Consider the following 17,838-nt stretch of genomic DNA (forward strand, 5'->3'; position numbering starts at 1 on the left):
TCTGTGAAGCCAATTACTGTATAGGACTAATATGGTCTTCTTATCTGTTACATACTGAGTTGACATAAAGCAGGAAATGAAAACATGAGACTCTGAGGATGCAGAGACAGAAGAAAATGAAGAAATCTACTGAAGACAAAGAGAAAAAGAGAAAAAAAACAGCTCCACAACAGGGGTTGAAAGCAGCTAAACCAGATAGGCCTTCCTTGCCTCCCGCACATATTAGAATATTAATATTAATGAAACTTCCTGTCCCCCCCGCCTCCCCCCCTCTGTTTTCCCCCTCAGACGATTTGAACATGAAAAACTTAAAAAGCGAAAATTCCAGGAGTTGCGTATCACAGTTTGACCCGGAGCCACACAGCAGACACCAACCATGACAGACTCGCTGTTCAAAGCAAGCGGGAGCTGCTTTCATCAGGGGATCCTGGTGTTTTTTTTACAGTGTGACACCACCAGCCAGTGCCATCTGCCTTTTTTCTAAAATCGGAACTTCAAGATGTGCTTCCTGCTTGTGCGTTGTTTTTTAGGTGGGCTTCACAAACAAGGCCCAGCGTCATGCGGGCTTTTGCTGCTCTGCTGTTTACTGACTGCTGTTTACAGCCAAACCCTGCAGTGTGGCACAATGTTAAATATTCACTGTTAAACTGTCAAGCCAGAACTGGTTGGGAACCCAGCCAGGCTTTCACAGTACAGTAACACTGGATGCCCCCCCTCTTCAAAACCAAGCCAGAGCAAATCAATCACATCTCCTCCAGCCAATCCAGACTCAGACCAGCCTCCTAGCCCTCCTCCTGGCACAAGCCCACTTCCTGAAATGCCAAGACCACTTCATTAAGTCTCTCTCCTTGATTCATACTTGAAGTCTCTATCATATATACTATGCAGAAAACACTAGCATTCACGTCGTTTGCACATAAAAGACATCTCTGCTCTGGGCCTTAGGAAGCCACTGCTGACTCCTGATTCCTGCCTTCAGACATCTGCAAAATATTTTTATTCTGTGCCCCAATATACCGCACTGGCAAAGGTCTCTCATCCTTGGCTTGGCAGGACTTCTGACAAAGCCAGCCGGCAGCGCCATACAGGCCTAACCCCTGCTGCTGCAGCTTCCTGCTGCTCCGAGGGAGTCAGGCTGCCTGCCTCCCATTGACTGTGGGCCAGGCTGGGCAGAGAGGAGGAGGCTGAGGGGAGGCCCCGGGTAGAGAGAACCCCCTGCAGAAGAGAACTGAGGTGAGAGTGGGGGACTGACTCAGAGTCAGAGAGGTTGAGGAGTGGAAAGAGGAAGGAAAAAGTCAGAAGGGTTTAGAATGAGAGAGAGTAATGCGAGGAGAGGAAATGGGTGGCATGGGCACGAAATGGGAGCGAGACAAAGGAGCTGGAGGGCAGGTTAGGCAGCGGGAGTCAAGGGGAGCTTCTCATTATGACTCCTCTTGCTTCTCTATGCCCTTAGGCCTTGACCACAACCTCAAAGCCTCAAGCTGAACCAAGGGACCAGGGGGACCAAGGAACAGCGCAATGAGTCAGGGTACAAACACAGACAGAGGAGGGGACTGGAGGGGAGGGGGAGAACGATGTCAACTGTACCTAAAGGAGGCAGCGTGAAATAAAGAGTGACAATGAAATAATGTAGACTTGACAAATTAATGGGCTCTGCCGGCAATCCAAGCCATTTAGTTTTTTTACCTGTACTAAAAGCAAGACTGCATTTAGATTGTGTTGCAGAGCTGGTTTCAATGGGCATTTGGACACTGTTTGGAGTGTGAGGAGAATATGAAGTTTATTCTACTAGCCACACATTAATTAAAAGCATGTCTGAAAATGTAACTGAAACAATACTGCATCTTTTTGCTCCTTGTAGATCTTTTCCTACCTATCAAGGGAAACTGTGTTCCTTATATTTCCAGTACACTGACTTGCGGTTATTTGCTAGTATATCTCACAAGTGGCTTGACAAAACTGAGACATTTCAATTTCAAATTGGCCCTGGTCTTAGATCAACTTGGAATATCACAAAACAGAAGGACAACGTTAAAGATGCAAACGTGAAGGAAAGACAGAGAAATGTCCCCAGCAGTTCTCACCGAGAAAGGGGGAGGGTAAAACCGACAGTCTGTCAAAACAAGATGCTCTCATACAAATTTGTTCTCTTCTACTGCAAATCCCGTGTGAAACATTAACGCTCATTTGTGATGAGGCTGGAACAAACGCCCATAGCACAGTCAGCAAGCAACACACACACAAATCTTCCTCCCTTTTTCTGTTCATGAGTGCAAATTCATTTTGCTTTTGTCTTATCTCATGACAAATGCAGACTGTCACTGTCACTGATGTGCTGTTTACAGTGGCACATAGCATCTTGTAATTATTCTGTGAAAGTGAATTTGTATCCTGAGGGATTTGTATTTTTGTGTGTGGATAATCAAAGCAGATAGCGACAGAGAGAGGACATTGGAAAGTGATCTCTAATAAAAAAAAAAAAGATGTTGCTGGAGAGCCATCTTTCCAGCACAGTTCACAACATGCCAATGAGGATTTGGTAGCTTTGTTTAAATGGTAACAAACAGCTACTTATTCATAGGCACCAAATAGACACAGTTCACATACTGCTGATGATGTATATCTGCAGTATAATACATGTGCAATCACTCCATAAAAGGCCTAAATAAACTGCTCTTCATGCAGACAGCCAGTGATTTAAGAGCTACTATATAAGGCAAATCAATTCACACCACACTGATTTTGGACTACTGCTTCAATGGGTAATAGATTAAACTATATGAAGGCATTTTGAGGAAAACTATTTCTTTTTTCCTGCTGAAGTCATCTTATGTGAAAAATGGCTTTTAATCATGTTGCTTCATTATTTGTTAAAAAGATGCAAAGCTTTATCACATATAAACATCTATATTTCTTGTAGTGCCTGATGTGAAAGCCAGAGACTAGTCCATGGCTGTAAAAATAGAAGAAAGAAGGAAAAGTATGGGCCTTTTTCCAGTGAAATACAGCACTGATATTGTGCGGTCATGGCATGAGCTGACCCAGGGGCACTGAAAGCGTTTCATAAACTTTAAACAGGGTCCTAGGTCAGTAATTTTTGTGTTTGCATGTCTTTGTAGTCTGTTTCCCCCCAGAGCACTTGAGAGCCCATTGAGAAAAGGCATCAATGCCACAGTGAAATTGAGAACTTTCACGTGACACAGGAAGCCGCGAGGCATCCTCCAAGGATATCTGAATGCGTGAAACATCAGTGACCCTTCATAAGAAAGAAAGGAGATGGATATGAAAAAATATTGACTGGCTGGCTGTTTGAGAGGAGTATAAGAAGCAGCTAAGACAGCCCACTCTCATTGCCAAAGACCTTACTCTAAACTCCAACCAAACTGGAAAGGAAAGACTCAATTCTTAATTCTTCTGGGGAAGACATCAAAGCCTTATTTTTCTTTTTCTCACTTTTATTATTGATAATAAAGCAACTAATGACAAAGAAAAGTGCATCAAGCTAGCTTTTATTCTGAGCATTGGTCTGCTACCTTTGCCAGCATCATTTCTGTATAATGCTCGGCTGTAGTCTTTGACATCATGCAAAAGACAGTGTTTAATGTAGCTCAAAAAATGGCCTTAGGAGGCATCTTCCTTCAAATATGCTTTGTGCAAGAAAAAGATATGAGTTAACGTTTTTTGTTCTTTGTGAAACCCGAAGGCAATATGACTGTTAAAGTGGTCAGATGACAAATGTCTCATCTGATCTTTAATGCAGTGGAGGGGCCAGCTCTGGGGCTAAAACAGGAAACTCTCACAGAATAGAGCGATTTGGTAAATTCCACAGCGCTAAATCACTGCTTTGGGTGCTGCAGATTCCTCCACACCAATGAAAGTCGTTTCAGGTCTCACTCTGAATGTCTCTGTGGAAAAAGTCTTCCTGCTATTAAATCTGAGCTGATAAATAAGATATGTGTGAAACAGGTCTATATGCATGTACGTGAAGCCGTGCTAAGTCATACGAGCAGCTTGGTTAATATGCTCTTACAAGAGTTGGCATGCTGTTTTTCTTTATTTGTAATTTTTTAACCAAACAGAATTTTGTGGTTGCCCTTTGAAAAGGTGTGGAGTAATATGATGTTTTTTAGACAATTCTTGAATGAAAATAATAGTGTAGATGAATACTGGAGAATTATTTGCGATTCTGTTCTTGGTAACCACAGCAAAGAAGCTTAAAGATGTGTCTAAGAAAACACGCTTCTTTGTGAATGATAAGGATGTCACATTTTGATACTGTGAAACTTTTTGATACCACATGTTTTGAAGAGTACAATCTTCTTTATTTCAACATTCAATAATACTGAATGATCCTGAAGGTTAAAAAAAATATATTTCAGGTGCCAAGGATTACTATCTTTTGTTGCCAATACTGTGGTATCATTCAAATTGCACTACTATTGTATCAAATTTTCAATATCTGATACTGTAATATTCTTTATAGATAAAAATGTGTGCCTATTACGTATTCTACAAAGCCCCCAAAACCCTGTAAAGCTTCAAAGATTTTGTGTAAAAATAATCTGAACAATAAAACTCTTGTACCTTTTAATTCCCACTCATCCTCTTTCTTTGGCTGCTGACCAGTAAAAATTCAATAAAAAGGACTGGGAGTTTAACTGTCTCACTGTATAATGAATTTGAACTCTTTTTACAATGCTCGCTCTAATGCTGTTTTTTTACACTGTGCAATAGTTTCACTGCACACACCCCTTATTTACATAGCAGCTAAGAATGCAGGATATCATCAGTGTGATATTGGTATCTGCAGATATGAACATTTTATGCTGGTATTTACAGCCAATATTTTGGCAATAAGAGTCCGCCTATATCAGCAGTAAAATATTGGTCGTACAACCAAGCCTGCTGGTGGAGTTTTAGGCTGGACCGACAGACCCATATCAGCAAAGTCTTTTTCATTATTCATAATCATTCCTCAAACTTTAAAGTGTGTTTTTAGGACTGAAATGTTTTGATTTGTTCATCCTAAATCTTTATATTGTGTGATTTAGGGACTGAAGTCTAAGTCTAAATAACATCTAAATTTAAGTAACTATATCAGTATCGGCTAAAATCTATTTGTAGATATCAGTATATCCGATAAAAATTCAATATCATGCATCCCTAATAGCAACAGCTTCTTATTTGTATGTTGTACATGTATGGTTGAATATCTTATATAGTGTTTGTACAGTTAAAATGTCACACTGTTTATTTGTATGTTATTTGATTTGATTCTATTCTGTGCTAATCTGTTTCATTCTATTTCTACTCTATTTTCACACTGTTTTGTTGTTTTTCTGATCTGGGACCTGAGAGCCTAATTCTGTTCTCATGTGCTGCATGTTGCAGGATGACAATAAAGATCCTTGAATCCTTTTTTGGTTGTTTTTGTTTTCAAAAGCACATTAATGAAATTAAAAGTATAGCCCCCATAACAAGTTTTGGATATTTAAAAGGGATGTGAATCTCTCCTTCTCAAGACGATTCGATTCGAATCTTGATTCACTGACTATGATTCACTGACGATTCATTAAAATACAGAACGCTTCGGTCTGATCTGATTCGATCCAGTTCACTCTAATTATAGAATCAAAATAACTTTTTGTTTTAACAAAAATTAGCAAAAAATGGGGTAAGAAGATAATTTCATAATAATCTAAGTTTATTTGATCTTATTTATAAAACAGACTAAATGCCAGGCCTCCTGTGCTAACATTCTGAAATTATGTTTAAGAAAGTTTTTGTCACACCCAGGTGTCCAGGTGTCTTACTTTGACATTAAAGTGGGAGATAAAATTAAAATGACTTTCTATTGGTACATGTTTGTCCTTCTGTACTTGCAACTTTCTTAGCATTACCAATCCCAGTAACAGTACAAACTAAATACCAAATTTTCCCAAGAAGCACAAATTAAAACAAATTTAAAGTCACAAGGAGATTAGGATAGACAGAGCTGTGTGTGTCTGCTAGTACAGGAGAACAAGGGGTTAAAATAATATTGAAAACAGTCAAATTAAAACAGCTTTCTATACATTTTTTTTCCTTTCATAATTCCTCTTAATGTGAGTATTTAGTCTACATGTCGCAAAAACATCGTTATTTCCTTTCTCTGTGTATCTGACCGCTCCTGATTGTTTTCATTCTTGTATTTATTCACTGGAGAACAGCTGATCTCCAGTTCAGTGAAGTCTTCTCTGTTTAATATCATATCAGTGGGCTCAGATGTATTGATTACGTCATCAAATCAATCACTCCCAACAACACGTTACGGTTGTAAACCCCATGAATAAAGGGGCTGTTGTTACGGTGACAACTGAGGACTTCTCAGAGTTTTAACTCAGAAAAGTGTTTATGTCTGTTTGTGCTACGTTTGGTGTTAGCATCTTAGCTAAACTTTAGCTCCCCCGTCTCAACAGGTGAGATTTATGAGCTGCCGTAGTTCGTTATCGCTTTTCTCCAAAGTGTACAGACGGGTAGACATTTCAAAAGTCATCCTTTCTTCATATAAAGTCCACATGACTTTTTCCCTGAGGTGCAGAACTGAAAGACGTTTAGGCGAAGACCGGTGAAACACATCCAACTACCTAGAGCACCTACGGCGAACAGAACTCTCATTTAAAGGTAAAAGGTCACCATGGGTCGAGCGAGGTAACAGACGCTGAGCCAGAGCATGGCGGAGCGGGCTATGACAACGAGGTTTGTGCTGCATTTTTACCAATGCACTCGTACTGATGACATCAAGATCAGTTAACCAATCCATATCGGATTATCTTTTCACCACTATTATTTAATGTAAAAATTACATTTTTTATTAGATATGATTACAGGGGACTGTGATTCATCTTTAACTTGGGTAAAGTCATACACCTTTGTGGATGTATGACCATCTTTAAGTTATCAATGAGACGACCTCATGAAGACAGTGCTGTGCTCTCTCTCTCTCTCTCATTAAAAGTCCTAGAGGCTAGATCACCCATCAGTTGATCCTCCCTCCACTAAATATATAAACTGGAGAAGCACAGATGGTAAAATCAGGGCTGATGCTGATAAGGATGTTTAAGGTAACAATTCAGCTGATGGCCGATTATGATGTTGTGATGTTTTTTTCCTTACCTCCTTTGGTGTAAGACTCCTCCAACACCAACATCCTCTCTCGAGTCAGACCATGAAAACAATTCAGAGTTTGTCCAACAAGTGGCCTCTTCTGCCCAGTAAAAACATCTTACTAGATTCAGTAGTTAGGTGTGCTAAACGCTAGCATCACATTGATGAGGCACAAAATTTAAAAATCTCCTACTGGCATGTTAATGCCCCAAATAATTTGCTGATTATTGGTGTCTGTCAAAAGGATATCAGTCGATACTTGTGGCAAACCAATGCATCTGTGCATCCCTAAAATAAACCAATAATAATCCAACAAAATCATCAGAGGGGATTTTCTTAGAATCAAAACAACAACGTTTTGAAAATGAATGTATTGGTCTGCTATATCCATAGCTTACAAGCATTTTAAAAGCTGCATACTGCACTGGCGAGAGTCAATTAGAATATCAGAAGTCAGCAGATGAATAAAAACTCACTGTAATGTAGCTTTTACATAGAATCATCTTTTAAAGACAGCACAATCACTGAACAATCAAGACAAATATTTTGTTAAAAAAGACACCCTTCTTTATGTGTTCATCTACATGAGTTGTCATTAAAGCAGGCTACCTGCTACTTATCATTTTTTTCTTCTCCTTTCAGTCTACCTTTACTTTCTGTATTAGATCCAAACAATAAAACAAGACAAAACAATTAAGTTTTGCCAAGGCCTGTCAAAAGTAAGCCACCTCTCATCAGCTGAAATTCAAAGCAGGATGTCCTGGCAGAAATCCTTCACCGCAGAGACTGATGCAAACATTTGGCAGTCATTTGCTGATCATCCGGTTCGTGACACATTCCTTGATAGTCAACTTCACAGAGGCAGCCGGTGTTCATCTCCATCACCTGATGACGCTGGCAGACTCAAGCCTGTTGTCTTTGACGATGATCGAATGAGGCAACACAGAAGTGAGTAATAATTGGGTCAACAAGGTATGTCAGTTCCCACTAACTCTCGTCTGAATCATCTCTCTGCAGCAGAGCCAAATGTGATGGTATGACGCCTGAAATATTTGGCTGTGATAGGCAGCGACAGCAACATGGCATGAGATACTGTTTTTCAACCTATGTGTAAGTCCCAAAATGTGAAGGCCCAGGAGAGACACGGCTCCGTCTGCACACCTGTATACCTCATCTCTGGCCTTCATTTGGATTGGATTTCCTTTTTTCAGCAATTTTATCCTTGTAATGCCTTCATGTACAAGTATTCAAAAGTGTTTCATTTTATTTTTTATTAAAACAGCTATTACAAAACAGACGAACCATGTCCAAACAGAGTTCTTCATGCGATCACTATGTAGAAGTTTTACAACAACCATACTGACTCACAAAAAATGCAGTGAGTCACAAGAAGAAAAAGGTTATTTTCTCTGTCAAAACTCGTCGATTTATTTTTCTTTCACTAAACCATCTCTTTCCAAATATTAGTAGATCTTCTCCAAATAAACACCAGCTACTCATCCATAACTCTGGCGGTGTTGAACAGCTGGAAGCAGCACTTGAGCCCAGACTTTTTCCAGACTGTAGGTCCGGAAACAACATACATTTTTAATGTGCACCTATTTATACCATTTCCATAGAAAATAGACATCTGGCCTTGTGTTAACATGCTAACTACTTTCAGTGTGGCCTTTACATAAACACAACACAACTGGACCTTCTGAAACTTGCACAGTAGAAAAAAATTCAAGCTCTTACATATTTGCTAAAGAGATGCATCAATTACGAAAATCAGGAGTAAACCCAGTGTTTAAAATACCAGTTTAGCTTATTTCCAATACAATATAATTTTTTTATTATTTGTTTTGCTCTAAGACTCCTACTTTGCTGACATTTTCTGGTGTGTGACTACGAAAACAGACCACAGTTTGTCCGACAGCTGTTTTCTTCCGCCCAGAAAATAATCTCTTATTTGGTTCAGTAAGGTATACTAGCTGCCTGCATGAGTCATTGTATAGCTGAACTGAGCAAGTAAAAAAACAGAATAAAAGCATTCTGTAAAAGCTGATTTTCTTCAAAGAAATGCTAAACTGGTCTTTGCCTTTGAAAATCACAAACTTGAAGTGTATTCGTACTGTGTTTATCTCATTATTGACCAATGGTGTGGGCACATAAATTAACGCTGGGTATTGCCACCGATCGCCTGAATCAATTCAAATTTGGTTCTCAAGGCCCTGATTCGATTCAGTTCTCGATTCAATATTGATTCATGTAGGATATTTTAGTAAAAAAAATCTAAACTGCTTCTACATTTAAGACATTCAATGAGAAATTTAGTTGGAAATAGTACAAAGAACGTTCCAACTTAGCCCATTATTAAAAATATCAGGGTTTGCATTAAAAATTGACCCTAAACTAGAAATCTTCCTTCAGTGTAGCAGAGCTGTCAGGCTCCACCACGTTTGTTTTTTACAGAGATAAGTCATTTACTGCAAGTCCAAGTTGAAACTCTTATTGTTAAATTAATAAAAATAAAAGTAAGTAAATTTGATTAATTATGTTTAATTAATTTTGCGTAAGTCCATGATGTATAATTACACTGAAGATCATAATGTGGTAGTGGTAGTAATAATCACATTTTCAGATATAGTGCATACAGCGTGGTGCTTTAATGTTGATCCGTCCCTCCATCATACACTTCTGTCTGTCTGCGAGGTGTGTGCTATAAATAGACACTGATGCACCTAACAGACAGAACCCACAGCGCCGATAAAAAGAAACATGCATCATGTTATCAATCATATTATGTACATTGTATATTGTTGTAAATGTTATATTATGCTAACTTTATAGAAAATCTACATGAGATGCGAGTTTATCACTCATCTAAATATTAGACTAAGCGCTCCGCTTCCTCGTGTAAACAGTGGGGCCGTGTGTAATTTGCGTGGCTGTGAAATGGAGGAATAGGGGATTGTAAAATAAAGCACACTGCACAAATTACCGTTGTCTGCTCTACGTCTGATTTCCTGTAACCAAACCATTTCCAGATAAAAGAGGTAGCTCCTCGTTTAGCAACAAAGTCATCCTCTGTTTCAACTCCGCCTACCACCATGTTTGCTAGGTTTCTGCATGTGAGTTACGAGTGCGTCGCAGTTGATGACGTTTGCAGACACATACATCATCAACCATAGTTTATCATTATTATTGTTGAATGCCATTTTCTCATAGTGGAAAGTTTTTTTCGCAGTATATCGCAAACGATAAAATATCGCCCATTCGAAATGGTTATTTATTGAAACAACTGAAAAAAATCTGAGATGAAACTGATGTTCTTGTGTTTCAAATACAAGGGCCAGATGTGGCCATCAAATGGGCTGGGTGGATCCTGCACCGTGTAGTTCCTAGCGCAGTTTCAGCAGCTTTTATATAGAGAATAAATCTGCTGCTCACCTTTGCACAGTTGGTTGAGTTTTAGCGGACTGGATGGGATGATGTCACATGACTAGCACTCCTTCTCTTGGGTTTCCAGCAGGCTACATGCCTTGTAACACCTGGCTGCCTATCACGTGACTACACAGCTAGTAGTATATTTTTGTTCCACTCTTCATCCACATAAACAGGATACTGTCATTTAATTGGCAACATGAGTTCCTGTGCGGCTTCTAGATCACTGATATGAGGTTGACAGTTAAGTCTTGACCCAGCAGATAGTTTTCCACAACTAGTGGATTAGTTTTCTGCTCTCTCTTGGAAATTAGAGTAAAGCCCTTGATATGAGTAATGTTTGTACTCAGAAACGTTTACAGGAAGCAGATTTATTGTTTGGTTTAACAATAAATTGTCTCCTGCAGGCCTCCACTTGAATTTTAATCTCTTTCTGAGAGCAAATTAAGGACATGACAAGTAAATGTGGCCAACTGCCTTCTGGCCCTGCAGATTTATGATCACAGATTATGTTTGTAGCATCATGTTAAAAAAAAAAAAAAAAAGTTTTTTTTTTTTTAAAAAGTGTACTGTTTTGGCAAAAGTACTGATCCTCTGACACAGCAAGTAACCATTATGCACTAATCACATCAGTCAAATGACACCTGTCAATAAATCACTGCCCTCACACACACATCAGTGATACCTACAGCATTAAAAGCCACACATCCCACTGAGATAAGTTTAACGTACGGAGTGTTCTGTCAGATTCGCATACAAATGTGGATTAAAAAACACAAATCAACTCGCAAAAAAGACAACTTTACAGCTACAACAAGGAATAGGCAGCATTGAAGATGTGTGTTATGTCGTTCACTGATGACTTGGGATTCTGCATTTTGTTTTCTGGCCACAGAGGTGAGATAATCTAACACAACATGCCGCTACAGTGATGCACAAAACGGTCGTGGTAGCAAAAGGTGCCAGCAATAATGGTGCATTTTGGTGATATTGACAACACCTGAAGAATTTAAAAAATGCAGCGAGAGAGAAGGATCACATGTCCGCCATACACACCAGGTGCAGCACAAAGCTGAACTTTATTTATGGATCAGCGGTGTCCTGATCCCAATTGCATGTATCAGATTAGAGCTGATTTAAGCATTTTTTAATTGATCGGAGTTCGGCAATTTGATCTGATCAGCCCAGCCCAGCCAATCATTTACACCAGCTGTTGTAAATGGAGCACAATTTGTGGCAGGCCATAAACACGTAAATAAAACAAGCAGCAGTAGCAACACTAGCAACTCCATGGCTAAAATGTCAGCAGTATGGGAATACTTCAAGCTTGAGAGTAAAAACAGTCCAAAGGCCAGTTGCAGCATCTGTAACACAACCAGGGCTGTGTTCAATACTACCAATTTGACCCAACATCTCCAAAATATACATGCAACAGAATACAGTGACTTAGCTATAGCAACAGAGGAGAAGGCTGATACACCAAAGCAACACACTAAAAAAAAAAACAGGAGAGAGCAATAAGGCAAAAATAAGACAGAAAAGGTGATGGAGATGCTGGTTTTCCTAAACAAAAACACTCACTTCATTTTTAGGCAACAGTGGGTAAAGAAATCAGAGTGGGTTATGTCACTGGGATAACTTGTATTTGATATTCATGTTTTACTGCAATGTTAGTGTTTTGGTTCATGTCTTAGATTAAGCTGCTACATTTTAACAGGGACTGTGTTATGAATCTGTATTATTCATTTGCTTTTGATCCTATGCCTATTCAAGTCAAACTGTTTGGACCACTTTAAAGTGGAGTTGGGATGTTTTGAATTCAATTTTTTGAGTTCAGTTTAAATTGTGACTAACAGTCAAGCTAATTATACCTATTCTAAGTGTGATTGTAATATTTCAAATTAATGAATGAATTTGTAATTGTGACTATTGAAGCTGTTTACACCACTTTTAGGTAGGACTGAGATTATTTGAATTCACCTTTTTATAATTTGTGTCTTCTGACTGCTCATGTTAAGCTATTTTGACTGCTTTAGGTGGATTCTGGTTTAATTCAAGCACTGCACTAAGTGAATATGTTACTTTCAAATCAGGAGGCCAAAAATACTGGTCGGGACAACCCTAGTAGGAATTATAACTTGACATGTAAGGATAAAGACTCCACAAAGCTGCTCAAAACAACAAGAAATATCCATGAAAAAGTGAACTTGGTAAATCATGCCATGCTTTTGGATTTTACTGTCATATGGTTCCACGCCAATTATTTTAAGACTGCTATTAGTGGTTCTCAAAGTGGAGTCAATGGACTAACAGAAGTCAATAAGAGACAGGTGGTCCCAAGCTAATAATCATCTTTGAACGACAGAATCTAAATATTTTTCATGTTGTTTTTTTCCCCATTTTTTTAAATAATGAATATATCTAAAATGATTAGACTCACTAGTTTGTGTGATAATTTTCCCATGTGGAGGCTATTTTAAGGGAAAGGAGAGTGTTGTGATGAATTACCTATTTAAGTTTTCATTAAACTACAGATCAAATACACATTTAATGCTTTTACAATACAGCATCATACACAGCGCTGTGGCATTGAGCTCAGAACAAAATCCAGTCTTATTTTGGCACTGAAAAAGTTGGCACCCCTAGTTTAGCTACAAATAATAAAGACCAGTGTTTTGTGCTGTGTCATACCAAACAGTGTCAGCTTTGAGAGCAGAGGCTGCAGATGTACAAGTACGCCCTTACAAGGACATAATTATACAGTATGTGTACTATACCATCATAACACTTAAGCAAGACATGACTGGCTACTTCATTTAGCTAATGACATTTTTCCATTTGAGGTTTAGCCCCATGGCTTTGTCACGTCTTTAAAAGTTACTATGAGTGAAATTAAATATTATCTGTCGCCATACTAACGTTATAAAGTCGGTGTTATCTTTAAATTTGGTTAAACTTGTAGTGTCAATGCAGTGAATGTTAGCACTGCTACCAAGCTAACAAGCTAGCTCAGCCAGCTAGCGAACTTCGTAGAAACTTTTTCAAAGTGTGTCAGCGCCGCTTTTCCGCTTGAAATAAGTCATATAAACGCTATACGAGGATGTTAACTGCAAAGTAAGTTAAATATATGTTTAAACAGTTTAGAAGTTGTCCATGGGCCGTTCAGTAGCGTTAGGACAGATTCATGAGTTCACAGTCTGCTAACTTAACGGTGTTTCATGACTTACCAGGAAGTGGGAGTCTGTTGCTAAGCTATTCCTTCTCTACGTCGAGACTTTCTTCTGATGGTTATGGCGGTTGTCTTTGTTTTGACTTTCCCTTTCTGTCCAAGGTCGCTCCGGGTAAAAAAAAAAAAAAAGTTGACTCTACGGGCCTTTCGTCTTGCGTGGCACTGTTTCCCGAGTGTTAAAATGTTTCCACGGCGAGAGAGACAGAGAAAGAGAGGGAGTCTGTGCTGTGGTAGAGCCCCAGTCGGGATGTGTGTACGTGTTTTCAGATAGTCTCCTCTCCACTAGCTAGGCCCCTCTCATCACCACACTCCTGACCCGTGTGCCAGTAATGTAAACAACCCAGCATTCCCGGAGCACAGGGGAGGGGCAAGTGTCAAAGAGTGGAGGGAAGCTGTCAAATACCGCGAGATTCAACAGAGGAACTCAAACTGAGAGCAACACAACACTCCCTTTCTACTTTCCCCCTTTTCATATACACATGCATGAATATTTCTGCGATATTTATAGACGAGAGAGCTTGAAAGTTCACTGACTAGCTTTTAGTAAGACTATCAACCATGTCTCACATTTTGGCAGAGAGCTATAAAATCACAGGGCAACAAGGTAAGCTTTTGAAGAAGCGAAATCTCAGTTTCAGTGTTTTGTGTAAATTACCATAATATGATGTATTTTTAATTTTAGGTAATTTTGAGAACACCTGCAGGTGCTTGTTAGCTGTCTTAAGCTTTTAACAAAATCTTTTGTAGTTCATACAATGTAAGCAGTTTGGATTTTTTTCAAATGAACTTTAGGGTGGAAGCTCATGATGGGACTGAATTCAAGGTATGCACCAATTTATGAGCTTGGACCCCCTTACCAGTGTTTTAAAGCTATAGAGATTAAATATAAGAGAACAACTTTATATCATATTTGTATACTTTTATATTTTAATAGGATTCAAGTCAGGGCTTTGTGCTGGGCCAGTCAATAATGTTCACTTTGGTCTTATGGAGATAATTCTTCTTTGCCATGTTGGGTGACAAAGTGAAGACTCAGACCCAGTTTTGCTGCTGTTTGCTTGAGATTTTCTTTCAAAATCTTCACATATCTTTCCTCATGATTCCTTCCACCTTTACGAGATTACCTGTTCCAGATGCACTGAAGCATCCCAGAAGCATAGTACTCCCACTGCTGTGTTTCACAATGGGAACGGTTTTCTTTGGGTGAGAGGCCTCTCCCTTCTTTCTCCAAACATAAACAACATCTCTGCAACCAAGGAGCTCTAGTTTGGTCTCATATGACCAAAGAACATGTTTCCAGTATACATAATCTTTCTCTTAGTTGTCCTTAGCATACTTCAGTCTGGCTTGAGGTTGTCTCTTCTACAGAATTAGAGGGGTTTTTGGGGGGGTCTACAACCTCTCAGTCCATTCCTGTGCAGGGCTCTAGTGATTGTCTTCTTTGAGACTACAATTCCTGACTTGGTCATTCACTAGTATCTTGGCAGTTGTTCTGGGGCCATAAGACACATCTCTCACTAGTTTTCTTTCTAGAGTCTTTAAAGTCTTTCTCTTCCTACCTCTGCCAGACTTGTTCTGTACTGTATGGCTCTCTTTGAATTGCTTGATGATTCTTCTCACTCCAGCTCTTGACACTTGGAAATGCTGATAACTTTGTATATCCTTCTCCTGCTTTGTGAGCTTATTCAATTATTTTTCTCAAGTTTAAACTGATTTCTTTTGTTTTTTACTTAATGTGTCTGACTACTTTATGTAATGCTTGCATATATTCATGTTATGCTCAATCAATGCAACAGGTTAAAATTAACTTAGATAAGTAATCTTAGGACACAATAGGGCACACTACACTTTATATTGTCCCCTTGGGATAATTTGTTCTGGACTCTAAGTGCTACACACATTTTCTGTCTTCAAAGTGGAGTGAATCAACAAAAATACTGTTTTGTGCAAGATATGTGCGTGTCCATTATAAGGAATTAATACGATACAAAACGATATTATATGATAAACTATGAGTCACTTTTTTTTCCCCTTGATACGATATGATATACACCTTGGGGTTTTTGCATTTTTGTAAGTTTTTGTATTACTCCATTACAGTGAATTGTTACATTACGATTTGTTACATTATGTTATGTTATGTTATGTCACATCACGTTACGTTATGCTTAATCACATTGCGTTACGTTATGTTACATTACGTTATGTTACATTTAGTGATATTCTATTACGTTATGATTAGTCACATTACATTACATTACATAATGTTATGTTACATACAATTAATGGCCTTGGGGTAATTTTGTCTTTGACTACTAGCACTGCATAGATTAAGCTGCCTTAAAAGTACTGTGAAGCATTGAATCACCTCAACATTGCTTTGAACCTTGAAGACTATTTTATGTAATGTGTTTTAATTTTTCTGTCATATTTTCTGTATTTGTAGGATAAGATAAAAAAAAAATAAGCCACAGTATGATACCATAAAATACCTATAATACATTTTAACGTCCCCTGGGGGCATTTGTCCTGGACTACAAGAGCTCCAAAGTGGAGTATCTGACCCTTTCACCATTTCTTTAAAGCTAAAGAAAATACTATACTAATAAAATACTATTTTAAGCAAAATATTTGTTTTTCTCAATTATACTAAATTGATATGATATGACATGATACCGCAAGATATATTACAAGATCATATGATCCATTATGATACATTATGATACGATAAGATGTATTACGATACAATAAGATGCGATACAATATGATACGATACGATATGATACAATTCGACATAATAGATACAATACGATATTATAGGATACAATACGGTATGATACAATATGACATGATAAGATACGATATGATGCATACAATACAATACGATACGATATGGTACAATATGATACAATTTAATTTGATAATATACAATATGATACAATAAAATACAACACGGCAGATATGTTTCGACATGATACGATATGATACGATACACCTTTTGGAAGTTTGTCTTGGACTCCAAGTGTTGCATTCACTTAACTGCCTATTCAGTCATATTAATAAATAGAAATAGTTAAAGTAAACAACTACAACATCCACATATATGGGAAAAAAAACAACAAACACAACGGTGCACATTGCTCATATCTCGCAAAATATGAGTACAAACAACTGAACACAATGAGTGTAAGAGATAAGATAAAGATAAAAACACTTAGACATTTGAATACTTTTTGGAGGATTGTTTGTTTGGTTTATAATAATATTCAATTAAACTCATTTTCAGGTGTAAAAACATCATATTTCCTTATTATAGTACGTAGCATGCGTTGCTCTAATTAACCTCCAATGACTCTGATTTTTGGCTATTGAGCAAATGTGTTTTTACTCTCAATTGTTGAGAGGTAAATCTTTATAAGCTGTGAAAATGGACAGGTCTGTTGTTGCTTTTAGGTTTGCATGATGATTCGTTAGGGTGTCTGGGTGTTCATGCTGTTGTGTGCAATAGAGAGACAGAGGCAGCCGAGACTTAATGGATTCTCCTGAACACACACAATGATATGCACAATCTTCCACACATAGTCTTGCTTGTTGTCATTACACACATTCTTGCAGACTACCCACACATCCCCTGACACACACACAGACACACACACACACAGGCAATCTGTACTTATGAATATCATGAGAGTTGATTGACAAAAAGTGGTATTGCAGATTGACTCGCATGGACAGCGAGAGCATCTGGAATTGATCAGCTTACTTTGCTTTGATAAAAGCTTCAGCGCTGATTTCAGACTGACAATTCAAACAGCGCCGATATACAGGAATCACATCTGTCTCCTTCCCATCCCTATTGTTAATAATCAACAAGTTAGGTGGGGTTGTTTTTTTTCTCCTTACTTCAATAGCCGTTTTTGTTAACCTCACTGCAAATATGGAAAAGGGAGAGATGCCTGGAGTGTAGGATTTTCCCCCCTTTTTCTTCAACAACAGTTGAAGATTAAAAGAAACGTCTCACAGAAATCTGTCAATTC

At 38.3% G+C, this 17,838-nt stretch overlaps 1 protein-coding gene across 4 annotated transcripts in view; it reads right to left on the bottom strand.

Moving 5' to 3' along the window:
• The window catches only part of nek7 (NIMA-related kinase 7), a 105,408-nt gene extending 91,261 nt beyond the window's left edge, over positions 1 to 14,147 (bottom strand). For 3 of the 4 annotated variants that reach the window (XM_041791193.1, XM_041791195.1, XM_041791194.1), the window contains exon 1: positions 13,800 to 14,147. The gene's annotated coding sequence lies outside the window, so the exon portion shown is untranslated. The remainder of the gene's footprint in view (positions 1 to 13,799) is intronic. The other variant, XM_041791196.1, reaches the window with a different exon arrangement.
• Between the last annotated feature and the right edge of the window lie 3,691 nt (positions 14,148 to 17,838).

This window comes from Cheilinus undulatus, linkage group 7, assembly GCF_018320785.1.
Source record: "Cheilinus undulatus linkage group 7, ASM1832078v1, whole genome shotgun sequence".
NCBI lineage: Eukaryota > Metazoa > Chordata > Actinopteri > Labriformes > Labridae > Cheilinus > Cheilinus undulatus.